Genomic DNA, 7,827 nt, shown 5'->3' on the forward strand with positions numbered 1-7,827 from the left:
ACAGATAAAGGAATTCAGCATCCTAACCAGCTTGACCCCAGTTACTTAACCCCATCTGACTCCCTGAAAGCTGGCATACAGTCTTATATACAAAAGGAAGGAAAATAAAAAATATATATTTTTTACTCAAGGAGCAGAGAACTTCAACACTGAAAGTCAGTCATCAACAAAAAAGGCTAGATCTCTCTGCTTAACTCCCTACTGGGAGGTGGAAAAATAGATCCCAAAGATCAAGGGATCCTAATCCCTCGATAATGTTAATTCATCACTTTACATGACAGAAGGGACTTTGTGGATGTGATTAAGTTAGGATCATAAGTTAAGGATAAGAAAATTACCCTGTGTTACACAGGTGTCTCCTAGTTGAGCACATAGGTCCTTAAAAGCAAGTAGTCTTTGCTGGCAGTGGTTAGTGGAAGATGTTATTATGAAAGAATGGTTAGGACGATGTGATATGAAAGACCTGGGTCCACCCAGCATTGCTGGATTTGAAGATGCAGAAAGAGTTCCATGAGCCAAGGAATAGGGGTAGCTTCTTTGTAGAAGGTAGAAAATGAAAGTAAATGGATTATCCCTTGTTATTGTTGTTCAGTTGCTAAATCCTGTTCAGCTCTTTGCAACTCCATGGACTGCAGCATGCCAGGAGTCCTTCACTATCACCCAGAGTTTGCTCAGTCATGTCTATTTAGTCGATGATGCTACCAAACCATCTCATCATCTGCTGCCCTCTTCTCCTTTGTCCTTCAGTCTTTCCCAGCATCGGGCTTTTTTCCCAGTGAATTTTCTCTTCGCATCAAGTGGCCAAAGTCTTGGAGCTTCAGCTTCAGCATTAGTCCTTATACTGAATATTCAGTGTTGTTTTCCCTTAGGATTGACTGGTCTGATCCTCTTACAGTCCAAGGGACTCTCAAGAATCTTCTCCAGCACCACAACTTGAAGGCATCAGTTCTTTGGCAGTCAGCCTTCTTTATGGCCCAACTCTCACATCCACACATGACTACTGGAAAAATCAGTCAAAGCTTTGACTATACGGATCTTTGTCTATAAAGTAATGTCTTTGTTTTTTAATACACTGTCTAGATTTGTCTGAAAATTCTCCCTTAGAGCCTACACAAGGCAATGTGGCCCTGTTGAGCAAAACACCTTGAAAACTCAAGCCAAGTGAGACCTGTGCTAGATATCTAATTTATAGGACCATAGGATAAGATATCTAATTTACTGGACCATAGGATAATAAATTTATATTGTTTAAGCCATTGAGTTTGAGATAATTCATTATTGTTCAATTGGGAATGAAGACATCCCCCTTCACAAAACATCATTCAACAAACCTTGCCCATGTTCAAGGCTTTTGATCTGTGTTTAGTTCCTCTCTTGAAAAATTGAATGGATGTCCTGGAAGGCTCTAAGATGGAAGACAAAGAACAGAATGAACAAAGGAAAGCTAAACTGAGGACAGAGAAACAAGAATGGAAATAGAGCAAAACTTAAAGAAAAGGTACTGTAATTACTGTACTCAGGTAGGGGAAAATTTTGCACTCGTGATATAAAAACAGAAAGCTTAAATATAAGTAAAATTACACACAAAAACCAACAAAATTTTAGGAGTTATATACCTATCTATGTGTGTACTATACAGTCTTATGTATATATAGATATAAATATATGTATATACTATACACATATATTTATATATTATATACCTATAAATATGTACATTTATATTTACATTTAAAGGAAATCTTTCAGTAAGCAGAAGAAAAATGCCAAGCAGTGGAAAATAGAAAAAGAAAGTTAGGGGGCTGACCAAGAAGTTCCACTATTCTCCTATCCATTATCTTTCATTATAAGTGAAGCTCTAGAAATAGGATCAGAGAAAACAAGAGAAAGAAATTATTATCAAAGAAATATTTTATTTTTTTAAATGACTGTCTTGCTTGAAAGAGTTTATCAAGGGCCCAGAATAATGAATGAAAAATGACCCCACCAAAGTTCATCATCAAGAAATTTCCAAAAATTAGTGAGAATAAAAAGGAGTTTAAAAGCATCCATGGTGGGGTGGGGGTGGGGGGGCAAATCTTCTAATACAAGCATATGGAATTCGATTTCTTCACAGCAAAAATCTGTATGATAATGGCCCATGACCTTCCAAATTTGGAGGTAATATAATTCCCAAAAAGTATTCAGTGCCAAGGTGAACTTTCAGTCATGTGTGAGGCTAAAATGTAAAAAAACAAAAACAAAAATAATTCAGGGATGCACATTTTCAAAAATTTCCCATTCATGTTTTCTTCTTAAAAAAAGAGAAAAATATATATTTGGCTGTGTGGGGTCTTAGCTGCATCAGTGCTGTGGACTTAGTTGCCCCAAGGCATGTGGGTCCCAAACTCCCTGACCAGGAATTGAACCCGCAGCTCCCGCACTGGTGAACTCCTAACCACTGGATGATCAGAGAAGACCCTCCACCATCTACTCTTTCTTAAGGAGAAACTATATGATATGGTCATTAAAATAATAATACTAATAACATGGTAATATATTATTGCATAACAGCATAGTCATGCTATGAGAGGTCCAGATCATCGCAGGAGGACAGCTATGCTGCACACCTAGAAAGTAACTGGTGAAACAGAAGAAGGATATGAGTCTCTGGGAAGGAGATAGCCAAGAGTATGACAAATCTTGGAAACTGTGTGACAGATTTTAATGTATAGAACACAGATTTACACATCCCTTGTAGAGTTTTAAGCTGAATGCCGATAGTGACAGAGAAAATGAAGCAAATGATAAGTAAGGCAATTATTACCTCCAGGGTCAACAGACATGCATTTGAAAAGCAAATATAATCATAGTGAATTGCATGACTTAGCTCTGAATAATATTTACATTGTGCTAATAACACAAACACTAGATATTGCTTTAATCATTACATAAATTATATAAGTGAAAGTCACTCAGTTGTGCCCAACTCTTTGCAACCCCATGGACTATACAGTCCATGGAATTCTCCAGGCCAGAAAACTGGAGTGGATAGCCATTCCCCTCTCCAACAGATCTTCCCAACCCAGGGATCAAACCCAGGTCCCCCTGCTGCAAGTAGATTTACCAGCTGAACCACCTGGAAGGGTCATGAAAAGGGGGAGTGTAGAGGTAAAAAGTGCATAGATATGGTGCTTCCCAGGTGGTGCTAGTGGTAAAAACCTGCCTGTCAATGCAGGAGACAGAAGAGATTTGGGTTCGATCCCTGGGTTGGGAAGGTCCCCTGGAGGAGGGCATGGCAACCCACTCCAGCATTCTTGTCTGGAGAATCCCATGCAGAGGGGCCTGGGGGGCTACGGTCCATGGGGTCACAAAGAGTTGGACATGCCTGAAGCGACTTAGTGTGCAGCGTGTGTGTTAATATGTACAGATATTCATCTACACCCATGTGCATCTATGGTCAATGAGTGGAAGTAGAGGATAGGGTCTAGAATTAAACCATAAATTTTCATAGAAATCAATAGATAAAATATTTTTAAGAATTAAAGCACAGTAGAAGAAGCAGACTATGTAGAAATATACAAGTAAATTTCAGAAGTGAAAACATCCAGAGAGATTAAAAGTAATTATTGATTTCCCATGGGACCAGAGAAGCAGGGATTAAAAGACTGGTTCCTTTCCCCTAAACCTGTTACAATATTTGGATTTTATTATTCCATGAAACAGGCTTTACATATAAGAAGTGTTCTGCATATTAATAAAAAAGACATAGTAAAGATGATCGTAGTTAGTTATGCTGTGATTTTTCATTGAAAAGCCACTATGACATAATATAAGTCAATATGAGGTAATTATAACCAAAATAAAAATTTAGCAACCAAAGACTGCTTTGTAATCTGTACATTGGCTATGAAATAACCAAATAATCATTTCTTCTCACCTGCCAATATAATTCATTAAGAGACTTCAGATAATAAATTAATATTGACTTTCAGATTTAATGATTTCATTACAATAATCATTAATGCAATACTATTGAAATTCAGAGTGAAATATGAACTTAATTTAAATACAATGTCTAAATTGAACAATTAACCAGAAAGCGTACTCATGCAGATGGTGTCTGTTGTCATTCCCTCTGTGACAATAAATAGTTCACATCTTTAATATAACATATTTCACCATCTTTATTGGTACAACAGATATGGGACCTTAAGTGAACTTTTAATTATTTTAAGATATTTGCAAGCAGCATTGTGAAGATTTTACTCACATGTTAGCTGAGTTATACCTTGATTTTATATATATGCAACTTAATTTTGATCAAGGAAATAGAGGTGATGTGCCTCAAGCCTATATTTCATCGGAAGCAACATCTACAAGTTACCCTCTAAAGAACTTCTGAAGGAAGTAGTTTGTCAACATAAAGTGTGAGAAATAACTCTAGGCAGGAAGGAGCTTACTAGTCAGTGACATCTTGCATTCTGTCACTGCACTGCTCCCTGTTCATCCATCTGGGAGGTTCCTGAAACCCAAGTTTCAACTTCTTTAGGGAAGCCTGTGAAGTGAAGTGGAAGTTGTTCAGTTGTTTCTGACTCTTTGCAACTCCATGGACTAGACAGTTCATGGAATTCTCCAGGCCAGAATACTGGAAGTGTGTAGCCTTTCCCTTCCCCAGGGGATCTTCCCAACCCAGGGATTGAACCCAGGTCTCCCACATTGTGAGCGGATTCTTTACCAGCTGAGCCACCAGGAAAGCCTGTAAGCCACTATATTCAGGTGAATCAAAAAATAATTATTTCTTGATCAAGCTAATAGTAACATCTATACAAGTACTGGGCCCTGAACACTGATCCATAATCTGAATTTACCTCCTTGGTTCACAAATGGCTTATTTCTGTTGGTGGATATCTGCTTCACTAAATCTAGGGAGATTTTAATAAAATGAGTCTTCAGTAAATTATCCTGTGTATTTCTAGAGTGAGTTTCATTTTAGGAGGGCCAGATCATGCTTACTCAGTGGCCACAAAGATCTCATTGGTGTTTTCCAATTCTCTTCTATATGTTGCCAAAGTTAGCAAAAAGTTTGATTTTTCCAAACTAAAGAAAATGTCACTCAGAAGGCTCACCTTTCCTTTGTTGTTGTTTAGTTGCTAAGTCATGCCCAACTCTTTGAAACCCCATCAACTCTAGCTCTCCAGGCTCCTCTGTCCCTGGGATTTCTCAGGCAATAACACTGAAGTGGGTTGCCAATTCCTTCCCCAGGGGATCTTCCTGACTCAGGGATCAAACCTGCGTCTCCAGCATTGCAGGTGGATTCTTTACCATTGAGCCACCTGGTATTTAACGTCTGACAATGAGCAAACCATCTGATTTCCTAAAGGATTCTTTAGTCGGTTATGTTGTAGATTATGCAATATTCAGAGACAGCACTATTTAGAAACTTGCCTTGAGCATTCCCGAATGTCCTGCTCTCTTCTTCAAGATGTCAGAGGCAGGATTTGAACCCAGATCTACATAATGACAAAGTCTTTAAAGTAACTTATGCCTTAAGCAGATGGAAGGCTCCTGGCTTCAGTGAGAGAGTTTTCTGAACATCAGCCAGACCACAATTCTTTTTCTTGGCAGGGGTATTGGGGGGAGGGGGGGATGGGAAATAGAGATAAACTGTTTGCCCTATGAATATTCCAGCTCAAGAGTTATACTATCCACACTGTTTAAGGGGGAAAGAAGTAATGAAAGCATTTTCTACTCCCTGTCTTCCAACTAAACCTTTATCTTCCAGCTACATTAAAATGCCTATTTTAGAGACTACAGAAGTTCTTCCTTTCAGTGTTTCAAAAAAAAGGGGGGGGGAATGAAATAACTAGATGTCATCCTGTCTGATACCTCTGTCTCTGGGAAGATTACAGAGGAGGACAGGAAACATCCCCTTTTGAAGTAAGGACCACATAGTGGCCATTAAACTTGATTTTGGCTAACCTCTTTATCAATCTCTTTTGTTTTGGAAAAAATTCCCAAAAAAGCCACTTGAAAAAAAAAAAATCTTTCAAGTTATTCCTGTTTCCTCATGTTCTGAAATTTCATCTTGAAGCTTTGAAAAAGTAACTAACTAATTAATAAGGAGATCTGTACAAAGCAGTCAGCTCTCCCCGATTCTGGTTAAGTCCCAAAACAACAGACTAGTTGCATTAAGAATTACATCAGTGATCTAAGAATATTAGGTTAGTTTAAGCCATTACAAGTTATTATAGCATAAGTAATGTGGCTCCCCATGAAGGCTGACATAGAGGGCTGTGACGATCACACCCTGTACAAAGACGCCTGGCTGGGAGCCCGTGGGTGGAGGCAGAAATCTCTCCCTCATTAAGCTCATCTGGCTTTGCACTTGGAAGTGGTCTGCCTCCTCTGGGAGGATGGATGCCTTTTTCTATTTGGTCCACTAGATAGGATGCATTTTTTTTTTTTTTGCAAGGCCCGTAAAGACTCGATAATTGCAAGCAGTGAGTCCAGATTTATATTCACAGGAACATGACAATGGACAAGAAGCAGAAATGGAGGAGGAAAAGGCAATCAGACTACCAAGACAGCTACAGAATTTGTCTCCAGATTACCGGCTTACTTTGCAAGAATGTAGCAACCATAAAAATTAGTCATAGCAGTGGTTGAGAGAAAGAGTCACAGGAAAATGAGTGGCTAGGTTGGAATCATTTGTCCGGATTTGACACAGAAACAGCATTTATGACCAAGCTAAACAACCTGGGTGGGAACAGACGTGGCTGCATCGGCAAGCCCCGGGCTGGTCCCACTGCCTCTGCCTTCTGCATCAGCTCTTCTTCATGCCCATGTTCACAGCTGCTCTGCCTTCTTTGATCTCTGTGCTTGCTTTAAATCACAACGTCCATGATTTATGATTACCAGTTTATTTGATAGCTAAAATAAAATTTGCATATTATTCCCTTATACATGAGATTCATGCATGCATATATATCCATGAACACATATCCAATAAACATATGACATATATGTGTGCATGTATACACATGAATGCATGTATCTGTTAGTGTGTGTGTGTGTGTGTATAAATCCTACACTTAGACTTCTCCTTTTGGCCCAAACAAGAGAGACTTAAAGGAATCCATGCTAGGCTAATGTTCTTTTGGGACATCAGTAAAAGTAGTCTTTGGATCTAAGGTTAACCAAATTGTTGTTACTGGCAAACAGCAACAACAACCAAAAAAAACTGTAGAGCAAGACCCCCATGCGTGGATGAATATGTATGTTCAACCAAAATGTTTCAAATAAAAGGTTTTTCTGCATTGGCAGATAATTCTCTTGTTTATAGAGAGAAATGTGGTACCTAAAATCAAATAAAAGATGAATCCCAGAAAGATTCTCCCTTAATTGTCTTTGGGAATCGCAATTACAGTAAACAAAAAGAAGGAGCTAATCCGTGAGCCAACACTGCAACATCTGCGCAAAACTGTAACGTGAAGTCTCATCTAATTTTCGAGGCTAATCCTGTAGTGGGCAAATGATTAAAAGAACAGGCAGTTCAACATATATAAGTTGTCAGGCTGAAGGATAATCCAATTCTATCAAAAGACGTTTCTCAGTTCTTCTAATTCTAATTTTCTGATTGCAGTTTATATATGATTTTTGTGAAATGTCTATTGCAATGATGTACCAGTTCACTTTAACTAGCAAAAAGTGTATACTTATGTTTATAACCTGAGAAAAGGATAGTTTAAATATTATAGACCATCATATTTATTTTGTGAAAATAATGTGATAGCTTTAATATATCAATCTGTGAATATAAAGAATTTGGGAAATCTTATGGATAGA

Source organism: Cervus canadensis, chromosome 9 (assembly GCF_019320065.1).
Source record: "Cervus canadensis isolate Bull #8, Minnesota chromosome 9, ASM1932006v1, whole genome shotgun sequence".
In the NCBI taxonomy this organism is placed as follows: Eukaryota; Metazoa; Chordata; class Mammalia; order Artiodactyla; family Cervidae; genus Cervus; species Cervus canadensis.